Here is a 22,929-nt window from a genome sequence, read left to right on the forward strand (position 1 = left end):
TCCCTGCTCAGAATTTCAAGCTCCCTCCAATCCTTCTGCAAACCCCTGAAAACTTAGCTCTTTTCAAAAATCTAACACCTCCCGCTCTTTGGTTCTTTATCTTCCTAGCTCCTTTCCTATAACCCTTCATTGTAGCTCCTTTTCAACCTAATCCTGTAAACCGTGCCGAGCTCTACGCTTGTGGAGATGGCGCGGTATACAAACCTAAGGTTTAGTTTAGTTTAGTTTATTCAAATGAATAGTTCAAGTGGAGATGCAACATGGTCGCTATCACAATAAAATCTGAAATGTAAGAAAGGACGTTCCCATCCCAAATTTTAAATGCTAAACTGTAAACACAAGATTTTAAATTCTATTCTAGTGGCAATCGGTAACCAATGCAAATCATGTAAGACTGGAGTGACTCTAGCAAATTTAGGGGTCCGTTTATTAAGGTGCGATAACCGATTTAGCGCATGCTAAAAGCTAAAATGCCCATAGGATATAATGGATGCCTTTGCATTTAGTAACATAGTAGATGACGGCAGATAAAGACCCGAATGGTCCATCCAGTCTGCCCAACCTGATTCAATTTAAATTTTTCTTCTTAGCTATTTCTGGGCAAGAATCCAAAGCTCTACCTGGTACTGTGCTTGGGTTTCTACTGCCGAAATCTCTGTTAAGACTTACTCCAGGCCATCTACACCCTCCCATTGAAGCCCTCCCCAGCCCATTCTCCATCAAATGGCCATATACAGACACAGACCGTGCAAGTCTGCCCAGTACTGGCCTTAGTTCAATATTTAATATTATTTTCTGATTCTAGATCCTCTGTGTTCATCCCATGCTTCTTTGAACTGTCACTGTTTTCCTCTCCACCACCTCTCTCGGGAGCGCATTCCAGGCATCCACCACCCTCTCCGTAAAGTAGAATTTCCTAACATTGCTCTTGAATCTACCACCCCTCAACCTCAAATTATGTCATAGTAACATAGTAACATAGTAGATGACGGCAGATAAAGACCCGAATGGTCCATCTAGTCTGCCCAACCCGATTCAATTTAAATTTTTTTATATTTTCTTCTTAGCTATTTCTTGGGTTCCAACTGCCGAAATCTCTGTTAAGACTTACTCCAGCCCATCTACACCCTCCCAGCCATTGAAGCCCTCCCCAGCCCATCCTCCCCCAAACGGCCATATACAGACACAGACCGTGCATGTCTGCCCAGTAACTGGCCTAGTTCAATATTTACTATTATTTTCTGATTCTAGATCCTCTGTGTTCATCCCACGCTTCTTTGAACTCAGTCACCGTTTTCCTCTCCACCACCTTTCTCGGGAGCGCATTCCAGGCATCCACCACCCTCTCCGTAAAGTAGAATTTCCTAACATTTGCCTTTGAATCTACGCAGCAGTCCCATCTGACATGAAACAAACACAAAGTAAACTAATTGCAGAAACACTGAAACTGTTGAGAGGAAGAAAGGCAGGGACCATGAAAGACAGCAGTCTTTTGGGCTCCTTTTGAACGCATTTAGAGGAGACACACAAAGGGCTCCTTTTACTAAGCTGCGCTAGCGTTTTTAGCGCATGCAGCTTTTCAGCGCACGCTAAACCCGCGCTACGCAGCTGGCGCTAGCGTTCAGCGCACGTGGCAATTTAGCGCACGCTAAACCCGCGCTACGCAGCTAGAACTAACACCAGCTCAATGCTGGCGCTAGCGTTCAGCGCACGTGGCAATTTAGCGCACGCTATTCCGCGTGTTAAAGCCCTAACGCGGCTTCGTAAAAGGAGCCCAAAGTATCGTAGTAACCTATGGTACTTGAAGTGCTTTGAAAACGAGCTCCACCGAGAGGAAGAAGAGGGGGCAGAGAAGAGAAAGCAGGGGGCAATAACCAGAGATATAGGAACTGTTGAGAGAAGGGGGGAAAGGGGAGGGGAGGGGAGCAGGGACAACATCCAGGGATACAGAGAGGGGCAAAGCAGAGGGTAATCAGCAGAGAGACACAAACTGCTTGCGAAACAAGGGAGTGGGAGTCTGGCAAGGATAATAATAGAAAATACAGTAGTCATATAGAAGCCAAGTGAACTGAAAAGGCCAGAAGTTCTAGGGGAGATGAAAAGTAGAAACATTTCCCCCTCTGTTGTGATCTCACTTTCTATTTCCCTCTTCCCCTGGACTAATTACCCCTTTACTCCCTCGCAGTGAAGGGCTGAGTGAGAAGCCTACTGGAGATAAACTCCCACACAGTCCCCGACATAGGGGTGGGGGTGAAGGGGACAGAGATGGAGAGAAGACCGAGAAAGCAGAATGAGTATAAAACATCCCCCCACATAATACAGCAGACTCCAGGAGAAGCCTTGTGACTTGAATTGCTGTAATTAAGGCAAGCACTACATGTCCCAGCATGCACTCGAGAGAAATCCAGGACTGGCTCACCCTTGCTTGGGTGACTTGAAGTTCCATAGCTACCCTTTGCGGGCCACATGTCATCCCTCCCTTTCATCACAGTCACGTACCTGCAGGTCCTGGGGCTGGAGAAGGTTTAGGGTCAATCACCCCACTGTTCTTCTTTTTCTCCTTTTTTTTTTATGTTGTCTTGCTTTTGCTGTTTATGTATTAAATGTATTATTAAGAATTTATGTTTGTACCCTCCTTGGTGCTGTAGGGTGAAAAGTGGAATATTAAGCAGTAAAACCAACCCAGAATCAAAATCCCTCTTCCCTTTCTCAGTATCATTTGTTTTTCTGTTTCTCTATTTTATTATTCTCTCTCCATCTCCTCTTTTATGCCCCTCCTGCTTCCCCTTTCTCTCTTCTCTTTCTCTATTCCCTCTCTCCTTTCCTTTATGTCTCTTTCCTGTTTTCTTTCTCCCCCTTTCCCCTTCCCTTTCTCTCTATCCCCTTTCCTTTTCTTATCTCTGTTTCTCTCTTTTTTATGCTCTTGTCTCTTACCTCCTCTCTCTCTCTCTTTTGTGTCTTTCCGTCTTTTTCTTGTCTTACCCCTTCTATTTCTTCCTTTTCCTCTTCTCTCTGTCTCTCCTTCTCCCTTCACTTTCTATATTTTCTTCTCTCCCCTTCTCTTTCTCCCTTTCATTTCTTGATTTCCCCTTTCTCTCTTCTCTTTCCTTTCTTTTATCTCTCACCTATCTTCCCATCTCTCCCTATCCCCCACTTCCCTTCCTTCTTTTTCTCTCCTCTCTGCCTCCCTTTCACCTTCCTTCCCCCTCCTAGTAGATGCTCTGAGATTTTGTGCCCTCTTTATATATGGGGGGCTGGGCAAATGAAAGACAATAGCTGCCCACAGCCTCCTTCTAAACTCTGCAGCCCCACCAAGAGTGCTTAATGACATCAGGAAAGGTGTGAAGGGCTCATCTTCAAACATACAACCTTCCCCCACCCGATTTCATTAGCTGCCCTCCATCAATATTTTAAGCGAGACAGGATGGGGAGTGCAGGGGGGTGGGAGTTAATCATGGGAGCAAAGACCAGGACAGGAGGCTGGGGACAAGGATGAAATGTGTGTACTTGTTAAGTAGTGGGAAACGGTGGAATAAGGGAGTTTATGGCAGGAATTTCTGCCTCCTCTTGGTTCTTGAGTCAGAAGCACACAGAAATGGAGAACTTGAGTCTTCTCCCCCCCTCCCCCCCCACACACACACCTTCTGGCTCCACTCAGGAGAGACCCTCTGGTCTCTGCTCAACCACAGATCCTACTAACCCTTCCCACTGAGTTGCAACTGAAACATGCAAGAAGGGAAAGGGGTTCACTGGGAACTGAAAGATGGCTAGATGAAGAAAAGATTGGATTGATAAGAAGAAGCAGATTAAGGGATAGACAGAAGATACCTCCTAAGGCGGGCAGAAAAATCTGAGAAAAGGGTGGCCAGCAGGTGTCCCCAGGTACAGGCACCTCTTGGGTTAATCCACAGCCCTGGCAGCTGAGACCAGCCAAGAAGAGAATGAGTCCCTAGCAGTCAGACTTAATGAAACAAAATCTGAGAGGGAGAAATGGGGGCAGTGCCAGTGAAGGAAATGATATAGAGAGCAGGGAAAGGGGATGCTGAGTTATATTCATAAAAACAGCAGTGGCCTCTGTATATCCCTCAAAAAATATCATCCTCAAGCGATGAACACTGGAAAAATTCTAACGTGTTGGTTTTTTTTTAAAAAAAATTATATTCTGCAAATCCTACAATTCTATGCGGATTCCATATTATTCAGGTACTCAAGCATTATGGTCTAACGTGGAAGGAGACGGGTACTTCCTTTTGGAGCCTTTGACGTTTTAATTTGAAATTCCAAACCTTCCCAATGTTTCTGCAACAAGTGGTTATTTTGAGATAATTATGAATGGGCTCTTTCACATTGGATCTTAATCCTTGTTCTCCTTTTTTCAGCTCCCATTTATTTTACATGTATTATGTTGACATTCTTTCGGTGGAGCAGAAAGGACAAATCCTGCCCTCTCCTTCCAGAGATCTCTCTTCAGCTATTAGTGCTGTATTCACATTCCCAGAGGAAGGAAGGAAACATGGGCTGGGCAGCTTTTTTGTGTTGTCAACATTGCTTGTGCGTCTGAGGAATCCAAACGCTGCAATTATACAAAGCCAGGCAGCACCCTAGGGCAGTGGTTCCCAGCCCTGTCCTGGAGGATCACCAGCCAGTCAGGTTTCCAGAATAGTCCTAATGAATCTGCATGAAAGAGATTTGCATGTAATGAAGATGATAGGAGTTCAGATCTGCCCCATGGCTCCGAGCACTGCTGCAGAAGCTCTCACATGAGAGACTACATATTTATCCATCACATCATCTGACATTATTTTGAAGATTCTCAAGATTCCTGAAGCAGGCCTGTTTGGCCGAAACATGTACATGTCAAGTCATTGAGTTACTGGATGAATAAAGTTATTGGACCATCAGATGAGCTAAAGGACATTTTTCTGTGTGGACATCATTCTGATTAGTACAATTCCACTCTATATCCTGTATACTCCTCCCAAAACCCACTATACCAGTGGTCTCCAACTCAAACCCTTTGCAGGGCCACATTTTGGATTTGTAGGTATTTGGAGGGCCTCAGAAAAAAATAGTTCATGTCTTATTAAAGAAATGACGATTTGCATGAGGTAAAACTCTTTATAGTTTATAAATCTTTCCTTTTGGCTAAGTCTTAATAATAATATTGTCATTTATAGCTAAAGAGACATATGATCAAGAAACTGATTTTACTTTTGTGATTATGATAAACATGCCGAGGGCCTCAAAATAGTACCTGGCGGGCCGCATGTGGCCCCCGGACCACGTGTTTGAGACCACTGCACTATACCCACCTGTCTACAATCCCAATAGCCCTTTTGGCTGCAGGTAAAACCTATATGGCAGTAGAGTAGGGGGGAGGTGCGCACATGTTCCACCATGAATGTAGTGGTTAGAGTGCCTTATGGGCCTGGGTCCACCTCTCTATGGTTCATTAGCACCCCCCCCCCCCCCCCCCAGGCTACTTAAGACATATGAATGCAGCTCTAGCAGGTTTTCCTATAGCAGGTGCTGATGTTCCGGAGACAGGTATGTACATTTTTATTCTGATATTTGTGGCAGTGTGAGGGGGTCAGCGATCACTGGGGGAGTGTGTATGGGTCTTTACATTGTCTCTGCAGTGGTTATCTGATCACTTTGGATACGTTTTGGCACTTATACCTGTTTTTACATCATCTAACTAAGTTTCGTTCAGGAAATCTCATGAAACATTCGATTATCCCTACAGGACGACTAAGTCTAGGTCACCCACATCCCGCCCCAATACCACCCTAACCACGCCTCCAGATATGCCCCTTTGAACTCTGGGTGCACAGAAAGTCCAGAACGTCGGTTTGATTATTGTCTTTTAGATCGTCCAAATGGGTTTTTAGATGTGTTTTTAAAAAAAAATTTTTAAAATAAATTCTTTATTCATTTTCAAAATTACATTAAGTGTAAAATATATTCATTCACAGTAACAATAAATACATCACTTATAAACGATCATTGGTACATTATAAAATTTTTTATCCCTTCCCCTTTCCCATCCCTCCCAACCATATATTCCATTATTATATAATATATGTAATAATAAAACACCCCCTCCCTACATCCTGAACTGATAAATAAAAGGGAAATAATTTTACTTAATCCTTACAATATTTTGTTAATGGTTTCCACACATCCTGAAATTTCTTAAAGTATCCCTTTTGTAAAGCAATAAATCTTTCCATTTTATAGATATGGCATAAAGAATTCCACCAAAAGTTATAATTTAATCTCCTCCAATCCTTCCAATTATATGTAATTTGCTGAATGGCAACACCAGTCATTATTAGTAATAATTTATTGTTGTTAGCAGAAATCTGACTTTTTGCTCCATTTCCATACCAAATATCACAGTATCATAGGATCATGCCACTGGGTTATCTAATAAATTTAGACGTGTTTAAGTTTCAATTATGAGCCCAATTGTGATTATCTCAGAGAAGCTGATTCAGGGGTATTCTAAGCTCACCTTTGTTGGGCGATCCGTGGCCAAGTCTTCCTGGGCGACCGATTCACTACGCCTCCTCATGCAAATTAATGTGATCGGCGGCACACCCCACAGCGACCCCACGGATCACTGCACCGGCTCTTCGCACAAGCGAGGTCAAAGCACAATTTTAACCCGTGGGTTAAAACCACAGGTCACATTGCAGGGAAGGGCGGCAGAGCAGGAGAGTCGGCAGGGACAGGGCGGCAGAGAGCAGGAGAGTCGGCAGAGCTTGCCTTCTTGCGCTTTTTGCACAAGGGAGATGTGTTTAAAATGTTTTATTTCAGGGCGGCAGAGAGCAGGACAGCTGGCAAGGTCCTCAGCAGTCGCTTCTTTTTAGATCTGCCAGCCCAATCAGTGTTCCTTCTTCTGTTTAGTGAATCGCTGCCTTCCTACTTTGCATGCCATTTCCTCTCATTTGCATATGCGGATCGGTGTTCCTTCTTCTGTTTAGTGAATCGCTGCCTTCCTACTTTGCATGCCATTTCCCCTCATTTGCATATGCGGATCGGTGTTCCTTCTTCTGTTTAGTGAATCGCTGCCTTCCTACTTTGCATGCCATTTCCCCTCATTTGCATGTGCGGATCGGATCGGGCAGAAGGTTAGTGAATCGTCTTGGAGTCGCAAACTGGTTGGGACACGATCAGTGAGCTTAGTGAATCTAGCCCTTAAATTCAAGCTGTATCTGACTGCCAGTCACTTACAGGGGTGACTCCTAAAATTGTGGTGGATTAGGAGAGAAGGGAGTCCGAGTACCCCTATAGCATTCGAGACTCATATGGCAGCTAAAGGAAGTTCACTAGAGGGACTGGTGATCAGGGTCAATTTCCTTGTGAGGGAGACAATAATAGGCTTTTGAAAAATGAACAGTTTGGAAGGATAATGTGATATCTGATGAACGTTGGATCAAAGCAGGAATCCCGGAGGATTCTGGATGGGGTAAGGGGTGACTTTCAAATGGTTGGTTTTTTTTCACAGGTTGGCGTCCAGAGCTGGAATGAACTGGCTTGACTCCGGTTGATCTTATCAGGTATCCCATTGTAAGGAGTTCAGCCCTCACTGGCTCTGCCTGGGTTCATAGTATTTGCAGAGTGTTAAATAAAGGTTTAAACTTTCCATGGGTGAAGGAAAGAATTTGACTAACCAACAGCAGCATTGTGATGCTGGAACAGAGACATTCCCCCTCTCCTCCTTCTATGTAAATAATTAGGGTAAACTGTTATTCCATGTAAGTAAACCTCCCCTCCTTTGGAAATTGTAGTGTTTTGGGCTGAACCACTGTGCCAAGAAGATAGTATCTAGGCCCCGGAATAACCTGCACAGAAAAGAAGTTACAACCTTAAAGTGTGGTTCAGTGGTTAAAGCCACAGCCTCAGCATCCTGAGGTTGTGGGTTCAATTCCACCTCCCCACCCCCTCCATGCCTTGTGATCCTGGGAGAACAGTATAGAAAATTGAATCAATAAACAGTGTGAAAAGTTTTGGCCTCTGATAACCAGAGCTGGCATTGAGACATTGTAATGCCTCATTCCACCAATGTCTAAGAGCCAACCTTGCCAGTGATGTCACAATGGCTTGATTGTGCTATACTTGGCTCACTTTTATTACATTTTAATTTCCAGACTGGTGCAGAGCATAAATCCAGAATAGCGACGGGCAACTTATCTGCACCCTTAGTCCAACACTGGCTGTCAAAACAACATCAGATAGACCAGATTAGATGGAGAGTCATTGACACTCTAAGTGTACAAGGGATGGAGGGGGATTTGGAGGCTAAGTTGAATTACCTGGAACAACGATGGATATATCGTTTAAACTCTGTTATCCCTTATGGTTTAAACCTCGAATTGGAATGGTCATCCCTTTTATGATTTTTCTCTGGGAGTACAGTCGTTTCCTACAACATGATGGGAGGATAGAAAACATTTGATTTATACTTTGTATATTTCCCCCCCTCAAGCTGGGGTGACGTAGAGGTTGGGTTCTTTTTGCCCTCCCCCTTCCCACCTCACTTCCGGGTCCCGGGAAATTTAAAGACACCTTTTAGCACGCCGCGGCCATCTTGAGAACTTAGATCGGGTGGCCAAGTCGTGTATAACTAGCACAAAAAGGTATGAATATAAATATATTTATAGTGTGAATGTTATATTATATTTTATATTCTATATTATACTTAGCGTTTCCCATACTAAAGCGAGGTTTCTTGTTGCAGGGATAGTAGCCCTGAGGAAACCCCCTCTACGGGTGAAACATGTTGGCTTGTTTATCCCTTGTCAACCGCCATTTACCATCCCGGTTAAGCTAAGTATTCATTTCAAACTCATTAGAAATATTTATTGTTTTAAATCAGTATAAGAGTTTATCACATATATAAAAAACAAAAGAAAAAGAAAAAAATGATATACCAGTCTCACACTCTGCCCTGACCCGATGACGATTAGGTGCGTAAAGCCGGGGGATATGATTGTTTGATCCCCAGGTGGCATCTCTGAGGGCCGGGTAAATTGATTGTTACTTCCTTGGCCCCTTTAGAGGGAGCCACGCACAACAACATGGCGTGGTTCAGCGGCATGCCATGCACCCAAGCAACGGAGGAACAAGCTACACACCAGCCTCCAGCCACGCCCCGAGTCCCCACCCACAAAAATAAATAAATATTTACTAAAAAAAAAACAAAAAACCAAAAACCCACAAACGAGGACTCACCCCAAGTCCCTCCAGAAACTCACAGCCTTTCTCAAGATCCACGTGGGTGGACAACAAGTACCCAAGACAGAGTACTACAAGGCCTGAACTACCAGTACCAGTACTTCACGCAGGCAGTGGCGATTCCAGTTCACAAGAACTTCCTGGACTGCAGAGACAAGATTTGGCTGACTCCCTCCTCAGGGCAACCAACATCAAGGAGACTGGGATTGAAGTACCAGATCTTTCCAGCCCAGGGATTCGACAACCCGCAGCAGCCATACATGGACATTGCGGTAGCTTAAGAGAAACAGGGCAGTACGACCCCCCCTCCTCCAACCCCCGTCAGGGAAGGACCTGAAAAACCCTGGTTTCCACGGGGAAAAAGACCTTCGAGGGCGCAATGCTGAGCGCACGAATTGCTGCGCTCCAGTTTCAGATGGGGCTTTATCAGGAGGCCAGTGAGAGGAAATAAATAAATAAAATAAAATAGAGACTCCAGCTCACAACTGAGCCAGTCCACACTGGCAGCAGTCTGTGCCCCAGCGCTCGCAACAGTAACATAACTGCTACGCAAACAAGCACCGCCCGAGGGGCAGGGGCATCCAAGGGCAGCCCTCTCCCCAAGACAAAAACAGAACCTTGACCACTCTCCGGCCCAGCAGGATCAGATTGTCTGCGAAGGCTTGGCCCAGGATCACCATCGACCAGTGGGCCCTCAGCATCATCAAGCAGGGTTTCCGAATTCGTCTCCACTCCCGCCCCCGCCCCCTCCGAGTGGGCGGGGCACCTTCCTTCTGACGACCCAACTTTCCTGCAGCAAGGAGAGGACCTGCTTCGGCAGAATCAATAGAGGCGGTGACGAACAGAGGAGATCACCAAGGGGTTTCTACTCCAGGAACCCCCGCGTCACCATGGACAAGGACAACGCTCGTTCCTGGATCTCTGTAAGCTCAACAGATGCATACACAAGGTCCAGATGCACTCTCTGGGTACAGTCTTGGCCCTGTTACAGCCCGAGTATTGGCTAGTATCCCATGCACCCAGCCCACAGGAGGCATCGTCGCTTCTAAAGCCAAGACAGACGCCTCCAGTACAAGGTCCTGCCCCTTGGACTCTCAATGGCTCCAAGAGCGTTCACAAAGTGCGTGGCAGTGGCACATCCTCGCCTTCAAGGGGTGCGCGTCCTATCTTATCTCGACAGCTGGCAGCCCCGTCAACCACCATAACCCTCCTCCAAGAACTGGGGTTCCTCATCAACTACATAAAATCCCACCTGATACCCACCCAGGGGATATCGTTCATCTGGGCAGTCATCAACACCACGCAGACCAAGGCCATCCTACGGGACTACCAGATCGACGCCATGACATCCCTGGCCCAGCGCATCCCTGCCAGCAGCTCATCGTCAGCACGCTCCGGTCTTTGTTGTGCAGCACACCAGACTACTCATGTGATCCCTGAAAGGGCACCTCAGACGTCACTGGGACCAGTGTACCCAACCTCTGACCACCCACCTACTGGAGCTCAGGGCCTTAGGGAATGCCCTCGAAACCTTCAAACAGGCAGGGCAGTCCTCACCCAAACAGAAAACCAGGTGGCCTTGCACTATATCAACAAACAGGGAGGGACAGGGTCAACCTCGCTATGCAAGGAAGCTTGCCACATGTGGGAGTTCTCCAACTCCATTCAATGCCCCATCCAGGCAACTTACCTCCTGTGGGAGCAGAATGACCTGGCAGAAAGACTCAGCCACCAGCTGGATTCCGATGAGTGATGTCTCAACCCAGCTGCGATGAAGAAGATCTTCAGCACCTGGGGCACACCGAGCATCGACTTGTTTGCAACCGAACCGAACTCAAAATACTCGACCTTCTGCGCAAAGAGATCAACCCATCGCCGTCTCAGCCCCGACGGTCTGTCTGTGAGTTGGAACACCCTAAGTCCTGCAGAAGATTCTTCAGGACAGAGCAACGGTGATCATGATTGCCCTGTTCAGGCTCCTGCAACCATGGTTCCCGTTCCGGCAAGGGATAGCGGTTCACCCACCTCTCCCCGCTCCCGATCAGTGCAGTTCTCATTACACAACGCGGGAACCTTACCCTCCACCACGACCTGCGTTCCTTAGCCCTGACCGCATGGATAATGAGAGGATGAACCTACCACAAGACGTGGAGCACACTCTTATGGCAGCCAGAAGACCTTCAACCAGAAAACGCTATGGGTTGAAAGGGAGAAGGTTCCGCTACCAGTGCACAGACACGCAGCGAGACCCCTACAACTGCCCCATACCGGACATCCTGCAGTACATACTGAGCTTATCTTAGGGGGACCTAAAACCCACTTCCATCAAGGTCCACCTAAGTGCAATCACGGCATACCACGCTGGCCTAGACAGCAAACCAGTGTCGAGGCATCCAGTAATCACAAAATTTCATGAAGGGACTGTCCAATCTGCACCCACCGTTCAGACCACCACCGCCCGGATGGGACCTCAACTTGGTGCCGCATCATCTCACCTCGATCCTTTCAAACCTTTGGGGGAGGCAGATCCCGTATTCCTGGCTGGGAAAACCCTGACCATCGTGTCTACCGACACACTCCCTCATGAGAACAGGGTGGTACCCAGAACCCACCCCCGATTCTTGCCAAAGGTGGCTTCAGCGTGCCTCCCGGCACTCTACATCTCCCCTCAGGAAGGCACACTGCCACCTCAGCAACACCTCCTGGACTGTGTGCGGGCCCTGACTATGCAGCAGATTAGACAAGCCTCAATTGTTCGTCTCCTACGACCAAAACAGACCAGGACTTCCGGCCACCAAACGCAGGCGCTCGCGCTGGATATAAGAGTGCATCCCCTAAACCTATAGAAAAGCGCAACATCAACCGCAGGTGGGAGCCAACGCCCACCAGCGCAGAACCATAGCCAACACAACGGCACATCTGCACCACACACCAATAGGGGACATCTGCGATGCAGCCACTTGGTCCTCCATGCACACCTTCACCAAGCACTACTGCCTCGACATAGCATTCCACGCTCCAAATGCATTCGGCTGAGCAGTCTTGGAAGTGGCTCTTCCCTCCCAGGAGGGACAGCAACCACTAGCACAGCTTTGACAAACACTGATCAAGTAGGGTGTTATAAATATCGACAAACACTGTTCAAGTAGGGTGTTATAGATATTGATTAAGTAGGTCTTCCAGCACTCCTTCTAGACTGAATGTGGAATAGGCAAGTATGAATTCTCACATGCAAGTACGATTTGTCACTGTTGACCAGTTGGTTTCTCACTGTTCATTGATTGTCATTGACCAATTTCACTGTTCTGTGAGTTAAGTAGGTCTTCCAGCAATCCTGTCTAGTCTGAATGTGGAATAGGCAAGTATGAATTCTCATATGCAAGTACGAATTGTCACTATTGACCAGTTATGAATTGTCACCGTTGACCAGTTGGTTTTCTCACTGTTCATTGATTGTCATTGACCAATTTCACTGTTCTGTGAGTTAAGTAAGTCTTCCAGCAATCCTGTCTAGTCTGAAGGTGGAATAGGCAAGTATGAATTCTCATATGCAAGTACGAATTGTCACTATTGACCAGTTATGAATTGTCACCGTTGACCAGTTTTCGCCGTTCTGTGAGTTAAGTAGGTCTTCCAGCACTCCTGTCTAGTCTGAATGTGGAATAGGCAAGTATGAATTCTCATATGCAAGTACGAATTGTCACTGTTGACCAGTTAAGAATTGTCACTGTTGACCAGTTGGTTTTCTCACTGTTCATTGATTGTCATTGACCAGTTTCGCTGTTCTGTGAGTTAAGTAGGTCTTCCAGCACTCCTGTCTAGACTGAATGTGGAATAGGCAAGTATGAATTCTCACATGCAAGTACGAATTGTCACTTTGGACCAGTTGTTTCCCCCCGTTCATTGATTGTCATTGACCAGTTCACTGTTCTGTGAGTATTATTGCTCAGTTAACACAGCACTTTATCTAAAACCTTGTTTCCACAACCTTACCTGCTTTGCCTGATTACCCTGCCCGGCTCGGCCTCCACAGCCAGGCGAGGGATGCACAAAGCGCTAAGGCGCAGGTCCAGTCGGTACATCCCTCGGCTAGAGAGTCACCCATATGTGGCTGACTCATCCTGCTTGTCCTAGGAGAAAGTGTAGTTACTTACCTGTAACGTAGGTTCTCCGTGGACAGCAGGATAGTCAGCCACACAACCCACCCGCCTCCCCATACGGCCGACCCGGCCACAGCTAGGAACATCCTGGGGATTAGGGGGAAATGGGTAGGGCTCGGGCATGCCCAGTGGGGCCCGGGCACTGCACATGCTCAGAGAAAAAAAAAAAAAAAAAATCTCTCTGAGCTATTGGAGAGCTTATCCGCAAATTGGGAGGTGTTGGGACAACACCCATATGTGGCTGACTATCCTGCTGTCCACGGAGAACCTACGTTACAGGTAAGTAACTACACTCTTCTTCCTGAATCCCTGTACTAATCCCAGACTTGAAGCCCTCACACCTACGAATCCTCTGTGCTTATCTCAGACTGTACATGACATCAGCGGAGAGCCTTGGATTTGAGAATAATCCCATCACTTGAGATCTTTTATTTTTTATAGTTGAGATATGCTGCAACAAATCATAGGGAAAGGAAGAACAGCTGATCAGTGTTTTGTTTGGGTTTTTTTTTTTTTTTTTTTTTTTTTAATCTTACCACAGTAGATTAAACAGTGTATTTATCCAGAGAGGCAGTCAGAGCTAGTGCTATTCAAATACACTTAGAAACTTCTTTATATTGTCTTAACTCTATATCTGGGTAGGTCTGTGGTTATGGAATTTAAAAAAAGACCCTCTGGTAACTGAGTAACACTGGAGACCTCTCACTCTGCCCACAAACCACCCTGGCACTACCTGAGAAGCACTGAGGGGATTTGTTATCATGTGACCGGATAATTGCCCTCAATCAGCACCAGTGCTACCAATTTACAAAAACGGGAAAAAAGCACAATTAGCTGTTAGTGAGCCAAATTTTGACACTCCAGTGATGGAGTAGTGGAATAGTTTGTTACCTTGTACCAGAGAGATCTGGGTTCAAATCCCATCCTGGACTAGCTGTTTGAATTTTAAATTCATATTAGGGAATGAGAGGTATAATAGGGAGCAAAATTAGCAGCATTATATGAAGCAGCTTGTAGCATGGTGGCTGTGTACATGATCAGTACTTAAAGGTTGTGGGTTGAAATCCCCTATTTCTTGAGTTGTTTGAAAGTTAAACCAGAATGATGGGAGGAGAGGTATAAGGGGGATAAAAAGTGAGCCAATTCTTACCAGTCCAGTTGTGGACTAGAGGAAACACTTAGTACCTGCCTGACTGGTGGCTCAGTGGCTAAAGGCCTTTGTCTCAATATAGGAGGTCACAGGTTCGAGTCTAGCTTAGTCCAAAGCTAGATGGGACAATAGCAGGTAAGTGGAGGAGTTAGATAGACTGGAAGAGGTGGGTGTATGGGGGGGGAGGAGGAAGAAGGGGCAGATAGACAAGGAGGAGGTTCAGTAACTACAGTGAAAGCAAGAAATCTAATACCTCTAGTAGACATTTTAAGCTACTTTTTACTTTGAACTAAATTTCAGTAAAACTGAGACTTGAACCTTCAACCTCTTCCCTTCACATCTTACTACCCTCTTTGCAAGAGCCACCAGCAGCAGCTGGGGATTATGCGACTTTTCACTATGAAAAATGGACTAAATTTGAGTAAAACTACCCCCTTGTCTTCACATGGAGTATTTTCAGCCCTGTTATTAACCCAGCACTGAACTTATATTTATCTATTTCTAGGTTCAAATCCTAGTTGTAGACACAAAAAGACTTGAACCCTCAACTTCAGGTTACTACTCTTTTCTCTTCCTCTGTCTCCTGTTACTAATCCAGCATTCCTTAGCAGCCAGTACTCCTTTTTTCTTGGGGCAGTATCATCCCTACTCCTTAGCTGAGGTTTGAACCCTCAGCCTCCTGTTACTTACCCAGCACTCAACCCTTGAGCCAGCCAGGCTTTCACAGCTAAACCTTTTCGGAACTTATATTTATCCATTTCTGGGTTAAAATCCTAGTAGTTGACACATCCATTCACGCTCTATAAATTAATCATTAAATTTAAATGGTCCTTTTCCTTAGATATTTCTTGGCCAGAAACCAGAGCTCTGCCTGGTAGTCTCCTTCAAAACTCACTCCAGCCCATCTAAACCATCCCAGCCATCGAAGCCCTCCCCAGCCCATCCTCAACTGTGCAAGTCTGCCCAGTACTGGCCTTAGTTCTTCAATATATACCATTATTTTCTGATTAGAGATCCTCTGTGTTCATTCAATGCTTTTTTGAACTCTGTCTCCATTTTCCTCTCCACCACCTCCCTCGGGAGCGCATTCGATGCATCAATTACCCACTCTGTAAAGAAGAATTTCCTAAAATTACTCTTGAGTCTACCACCCCTCAACCTTAAATTTTTCTCTCTGGTTTTACCATTTTCCTTTCTCTGGAAAAGATTTTGCTCTACGTTAATACCTTTCAAGTAACATAGTAGATGACAGCAGTTAAAGACATGAATGGTCCATCCGGTCTGCCCAACCTGATTCAATCTAAAAATTTGTTGTTGGGGTTTTTTCTCTTCTGAGCTATTTCTGGGCAAGAATCCAAACTTCTACCCGGTACTGTGCTTGGGTTCCAACTACTGAAGTCCCTGCCAAAGCCCACTCCAGCCCACATACACCATCCCAGCCACTGAAGCCCTCCCCAGCCCATCCAGCACCAAACGGTCATATACAGACACAGACTGTGCAAGTCTGCCCAGTACTGGCCTTAGTTCTACAATATTTACTATTATTTTCTGATTCTAGATCCTCTGTGTTCATCCCACAGTTCTTTGAACTCCGTTACTGTTTTTCTCTCCACCACCTATCTCAGTGGCACATTCCAGGCATCCACCACCCTCTCCATAAAGTAGAGTTTCTTAACATTGCTCTTGAATCTACCACCCCTCAACCTCAAATTATGTCCTCTGGTTTTACCATTTTCCTTTCTCTGGAAAATATTTTGTACTACATTAATACCTTCAAGTATTTAAACGTCAGAACATATTTCCCCTGTCCCTCCTTTCCTCTAAGGTATACATATTCAGGGCTTCCAGTCTCTCCTCATACGTCTTTTGGTGCAAACCTCTTATCATTTTCATTGCCCTCCGTTGGACCACTTCAAGTCTTATGTCCTTTGCCAGATATGGTCTCCAAAATTGAACACAATACTGCAAGTACAGGGGCATCAACACCTTCTTTCTATTGGCTACGCCTCTCTTTATACAGCCCAGCATCCTTCTGGCAGCAGCCACCGCCTTGTCACACTGTTTTTTCGCCTTTAGATCTTTGGACACTATCACCCCAAAGTCCCTCTCCCCATCCGTGCATCAGCCTCTCACCTCCCAGCACATATGGCGTCTTCTGATTTCTAATCCCCAAATGCATTGCTCTGCATTGAATTGAGATGCCAGATATTAGACCATTCCTCTAACTTTTGCAGATCCTTTTTCAAGTTTTCCACTCCCTCCTCCACGTCCTTGTTTATTATGAACTTGTCTAACTTTGTCTTGAATCCCTGGAGGGTGTTTTCCCCCATGACAGACTCCGGAAGAGCGTTCCAGGTTTCTACCACTCTCTGGGTGAATAACTTCCTTACGTTCGTACAGAATCTATCCCTTTTCAACTTTAGAGAGTGCCCTCTCGTTCTCCCTACCTTGGAGAGGGTGAACAACCTGTCTTTATCTACTAAGTCTATTCCCTTCAGTACCTTGAATGTTTCAATCATGTCCCCTCTCAATCTCCTCTGTTCGAGGGAGAAAAGGCCCAGTTTCTCTAATCTTTCACTGTACGGCAACTCTTCCTGCCGTTTAACCATCTTAGTTGTTCTTTTCTGGACCCTTTCGAGTAGTACCGTGTCCTTCTTCATATACGGTGACCAGTGCTGGACACAGTACTCTAGGTGAGGGCACACCATGGCCCGGTACAGTGGCATGATAACCTTCTCCGATCTGTTTCTGATCCCCTTCTTTATCATTCCTAGCATTCTGTTCACCCTTTTTGCCGCAGTCGCACATTGCGTGGACGGCTTCATCGACTTGTCGATCAGAACTCCCAAGTCTCTTTCCTGGGAGGTCTCTCCAAGTACCGACCCGGACATCCTGTATCTGTGCATGAGATTTTTGTTACCGAAATGCATCACTTTACACTTATCCACGTTGAACCTCATCTGCCATGTTGACGCCCATTCCTCAAGTCTGATTATGTCACGTTGCAGATCTTCGCAATCTCCCTGTGTCTTCACTATTCTGAATAACTTTGTATCATTCGCAAATTTAATCACCTCACTCGTCATACCAATGTCTAGATCATTTATAAAGATGTTGAGAAGCACGGGTCCAAGCACCGAGCCCTGCGGCACCCCACTGGTGACGCCCATCCAGTCCGAGTATTGTCCATTTACCCCCACTCTCTGTTTCCTATGATCCAGCCAGTTTTTAATCTACATGAGTATTTCACCCTCAATTCTATGGCTCGCAATTTTCCGAAGTAGTCGTTTACGCCTTCTGAAAATCCAGATATACAATGTCGACCGGGTCACCCTTGTCTATCTGTCTGTTTACTCCCTCAAAGAAGTGCAGCAATTTCATCAAACACGATCTGCCTTTGCTAAAAACGTGCTGACTGCTCCTCATCAGCCCCTGTCCATCAAGGTGATCAATAATGCGATCCTTTATTAGCGACTCTACCATCTTTCCCGGTACCGAGGTCAGACTCACCAATCTGTAGTTTCCCAGATCTCCCCTCGAACCTTTCTTGAAGATCGGCATAACATTTGCCACCTTCCAGTCTTCCAATATCTTTCCCGATTTGATCGACAGATTGGCTATTAGTTGAAGCAGTTGAGCTTTCACTTCCTTCATGACCCTCGGATGGATGTCGGTCTCAGATGGATTCCCGGTCTCGGAAATTTATCGCTCTTAAGCCTATCAAGCTGCCTACATACCTCCTGTAGACTAACCGTCAATCCTGTCAGCTTTTCGTCTTCATTTCCAGCATATAGCCTGATGGGTTCCAGTATGCTGTATACATCTTCTTCGGTAAATACAGACGCAAAAAATGAGTTCAGTTTGTCGGCGATTGCTTTGTCCTCCTTTAGCGCTCCCTTTATTCCATGGTCATCCAACGGTCCCATCGCTTCCTTCGCGGGTCGTTTCCCCTTAATATATCAAAAGAACAGCTTGAAGTTCTTCACCTCCTTGGTTTATTTTTTCCTCATAGTCTCTTTTGGCCTCTTCCTAATCCATCTATCCCTCTCCCTTCATCACTCTTCTTTTTTGCAGAATTCTCTGTCCTGGGAAATAACCTCTTGCGATTCACTTACCCCCATTGACAGCTGCAGTCAGGATGTGGCTTATCCTTGTTTCTAGTAGCTCTCTCTTCCTCCTGTAGCATAGTGGTCAGATATTCCAGCCAATAGGCTATAATGGGAGGCGGGAGCAGTACTAGGACAGAAGCACTTCCTTCCTATCCTGCCCCATGTGTCTCCTGTGAAGCTTTCAGCAGCCCTGATTGCCCAAGCTGATTAACAGTTAACCTGGCCCCAGAAGCCAAGGTGAGATTTTAGGGGTGTCAAACTGCAGTCCTGGAATGCAGCAAAGTATCCAGGATTCCAGGATATTCATAATGATGTAGGTAACTAGCATATCTTATTTTTGTATGCAAATATAATCAAGCTTATTTACTAAGGATATCCTGAAACCCTGACAGGTTCACAGCCCTCCAGTATTGCAGTTTGCCGCCCCTAGCTAACCAAACTCCTTATAACATAGTTTCTAAGATATCCATTTCCAGGAGGGAAATTTTGGGCCTGGCCTAGATTTCTGACCCTATGGGATCTGCAGTACTGATTTAGGATCAGGGACTACAAGTCCCACAATGCCTTGGGAAAAAGTTCAAAACCAGGACTTGCCAACAAGTCTTCCTGGAACTGGGTAACTTTACAGCTCTGTTGTAAGGGTAGGAATCAGGAAATGCATTTCCTCGCTTTTAATTCCAGCCCCTCTACTTTAAATCTCTCATTTGTTCAGTACCTGGGACTGAGACTCCAGCTAATGAGTTTGACTGGACAGCATAGTTCTGAAAACAAACTTGAAGTGAGTTCAGGAACTGAATAGAGATCAGGATACTATGGAGGATTTCATGTGAGGGAGGGAAAGAATAGAGAGACTTGGGGGTACAATATAAACTCAGGGGATTAGGACACTTTATTAGGGTTACCCTATGGCTCCAGAAAAAGGAGGACAGATTGAGTCATCTGAGTTTTACTTCCATTGTTTTCACTGGAAGTAAAACCCAGATGCCTTAATCCGTCCTCCTTTTTCTGGAGCCATAGGGTAACCCTACACTTTATCATTCACACTTTCTACTGTGTTTTCCTGGCTCCATCTATACTTCTGGTTCTGGTAAAGGTTCTCTAATTTTAAAATTGCTTGTATATTCTTTCCAGAAATACAAGGTGTATTTGTATTTTATACTTAGAAACATAGAAACATAGAAGATGACAGCAAAAAAGGGCCATAGCCCATCAATTCTGCCCACTCTCATGACCCACCCCTTTGATTTTACAGACCCCCCCCTTTACATCTTTAGAGATCCTACGTGAAAATCCCATTTACTTTTAAACTCTAACACACTGTTGGCCTCAATCACCTGCAGTGGGAGTTCGTTCCAGCAATCGACCACCCGTTCTGTGAAGAAATACTTTCTGGAATCACTATGAAATTTCCCTCCCCTGATTTTTAGGGCATCCGCTAAAAATCAGGGGAGGGAAATTTCATAGTGATTCCAGAAAGTATTTATAGTTAGATGACAGGTGTGTTTTAACTTTTCCCGTCTTTCTGGAATATGAAAAAAAGGACCAATAGAACACAACTGCCTTGCTATTGTAAATTTCAGATCCCTGTAGTCTGAGGCCATATGAATACAGCACGGATGGCTGGAGGAAAAACTAAGTGATGAAACAGACACCCAACTAAAGAATACATATCAAACAGCTGAACAGAGAAATGATGTGGGGGGATGCAATAATAAGTGACAACCGCCCTTAATCCAAGAGCATAGAAAAGTAGAGTGTTTTTGTGATTAGAATTTTTTTTAAAAAATGCTCTGGTTACAGGACACACAGATAAGTCAATTTCTCTCAGGAGCAGTGTCTCCAAATGGGTCACTTTTGCATAGGATACGTAGTCCAGTATCGTTGCTTGTGCGCTTTCTTGCAGAAGGCTACACACTGTCAACAGCAATGAAAAAATCAGAAATTGTTGGGTGGAACTGGGAGGGGGGGGGGGGGTCTACAGGTTTACAGAGTAAAATCTGGCAACTATTCTGCCTGTATCTCTTGGTACTTGAGGATCTTCTTTCTTTTCCTGCAGCTTATAGAGTTACTGCTAAGGGCAGACACTTTGCTGATTAATGCACATCTGGAGTTTTTCTCTTTCACCATTGTGTCCAGTTTCCCGGCATCCAGCTTTTTACTGGTCAGAATGGGGATGACCCAGGTGATCATAATCTCTTCATTCTCTTAGGGTTGTGGGTCCCCCCAGGGCTCTTCCAATCTAATGATGCTAAAGTGTTTACAAAGTTCCCATAGGATCTGAGATGTTATTTCATGGCATCTTTCTACATTGAAAATTACTACCCTCAGCACCTTGCAGGCGTCTAAAAATAGGGTAACTGTTCCTAGCAGTTACATTTCTGGTTTTCCATTTTCTAACTCCTGTATTTGCTGCGATCCGTATCTCCCGTAATGCACTGTCCTGGGTTGCAATTTCCAATTTCTTATCCTTTGGTTTCAGTTCTCCTTTCCTTAAATGTGTCCAGTTTTGTTTGATTTACATTTCCCACTCTGTTTCCACATTAACCACCTGTTTCTTTTCATGCTGGTGGGGGTAATGTTGAAACTCTGCTCAGGTAGGGAAAAAATGGTTCAGCCTTTATGCTATACATTTGCCACAGGAGGGCAGCACTGAGCATCTCTGCAGAATAAAGATAGTAAAGTGAAACGGTTTAAATGTTCCGAATGTGATAAGTATAAAGATATACTGAAGAGATACCTTTTCAAAGTTCTAAATGTGATAATCATAAAACCACTGAAGAGATACCTTCTCAATGTTCTGAATGTCAAAAGTATAGAAACAATAAAAAGATACCTTCTAAATGTTCTGAATGTGATAAGTATAAAGACACTGAAGAGATACCTTCTAAATGTTCTGAATGTCACAAATATAAAAACAATAAAGAGATACCTTTTAAATGTTCTGAATGTGATAAGCAGAAAAACAATGAAAAGATACCTTTTAAATGTCCCGAATATGATAAGTATACAGATATACTGAAGAGATACCTTTTAAATGTTCTGAATGTCAAAAGTAGAAAGACAACGAAGAGAAATCTTTAAATAGTCTGTGTGTCATAGGTATAAAGACATATACTGAACAGATACCTTTTAAATGTTCTAAATGTGATAACGTAAAGACAATGAAGAGATACCTTTTAAATGTTCTGAATGTGATAATATAAAGACACTGAAGAGATACCTTTTAAATGTTCTGAATGTGATAACGTAAAGACAATGAAGAGATACCTTTTAAATGTTCTGAATGTGATAACGTAAAGACAATGAAGAGATACCTTTTAAATGTTCTGAATGTGATAATATAAAGACACTGAAGAGATACATTCTAAATGTTCTCAAAGTGTTAAGTATAAAGACACTGAAGATATACTTTCTAAATGTTCTAAATATAAGTATAAAAAAAATGAAGAGATACCTTTTAAATGTTCTGAATGTCACAAGTATAAAAACAATAAAGAGATATTTTAAATGTTCTAAATGTGATAAGTATAAAGACACTGAAGAGATATCTTCTAAATGTTCTGAATGTGGTAAGCATAAAAACAATGAAGAGATATATTTTAAATGTTCTGAATGTGATAAGTATTAAGACAGATACTGAAGATACCTTTTAAGTGTTCTAAATGTGATAAATATAAAGACACTGAAGAGATACCTTCTAAATGTTCTGAATGTCACAAATATAAAAACAATAAAGAGATACCTTTTAAATGTTCTGAATGTGATAAGCAAAAAAACAATGAAAAGATACATTTTAAATGTCCCGAATATGATAAGTATACAGATATACTGAAGAGATACCTTTTAAATGTTCTGAATGTCAAAAAAAGAAAGACACTGAAGAGAAATCTTTAAATAGTCTGTGTGTCATAGGTATAAAGACATATACTGAACAGATACCTTTTAAATGTTCTAAATGTGATAAGTATAAAGAGACTGAAGAGGTACCTTCTAAATCTTCTGATTGTGATATGTATTTTAGGCATTCTTTGTCTCAGCAATATCATATACAGACACATTCTGAAGAGATACTTTTTAAATATGCTAAATGTGATAAGTATAAAGACACTGAAGAGATACCTTCTAATTGTTCTGAATGTGATATTCATAAAAACAATGAAAAGATACCTTTTAAATATCCCGAATGTGATAAGTATACAGATACACTGAAGAGATACCTTTTAAATGTTCTGAATGTGATAAATATAAAGACACCGAAGAGAAATCA

The 22,929-nt window shown here is 44.2% G+C and overlaps 1 protein-coding gene across 1 annotated transcript in view; it reads right to left on the reverse strand.

Moving 5' to 3' along the window:
* LOC117349594 (solute carrier family 12 member 3-like) overlaps positions 1-18,728 on the reverse strand; it is a 52,594-nt gene extending 33,866 nt beyond the window's left edge. Inside the window, 2 exon segments of the mRNA XM_033923185.1 lie at positions 8,322-8,431; positions 18,669-18,728. The gene's annotated coding sequence lies outside the window, so the exon portion shown is untranslated.
* Positions 18,729-22,929: the final 4,201 nt, after the last annotated feature.

This window comes from Geotrypetes seraphini, chromosome 16 (genome assembly GCF_902459505.1).
Source record: "Geotrypetes seraphini chromosome 16, aGeoSer1.1, whole genome shotgun sequence".
In the NCBI taxonomy this organism is placed as follows: domain Eukaryota; kingdom Metazoa; phylum Chordata; class Amphibia; order Gymnophiona; family Dermophiidae; genus Geotrypetes; species Geotrypetes seraphini.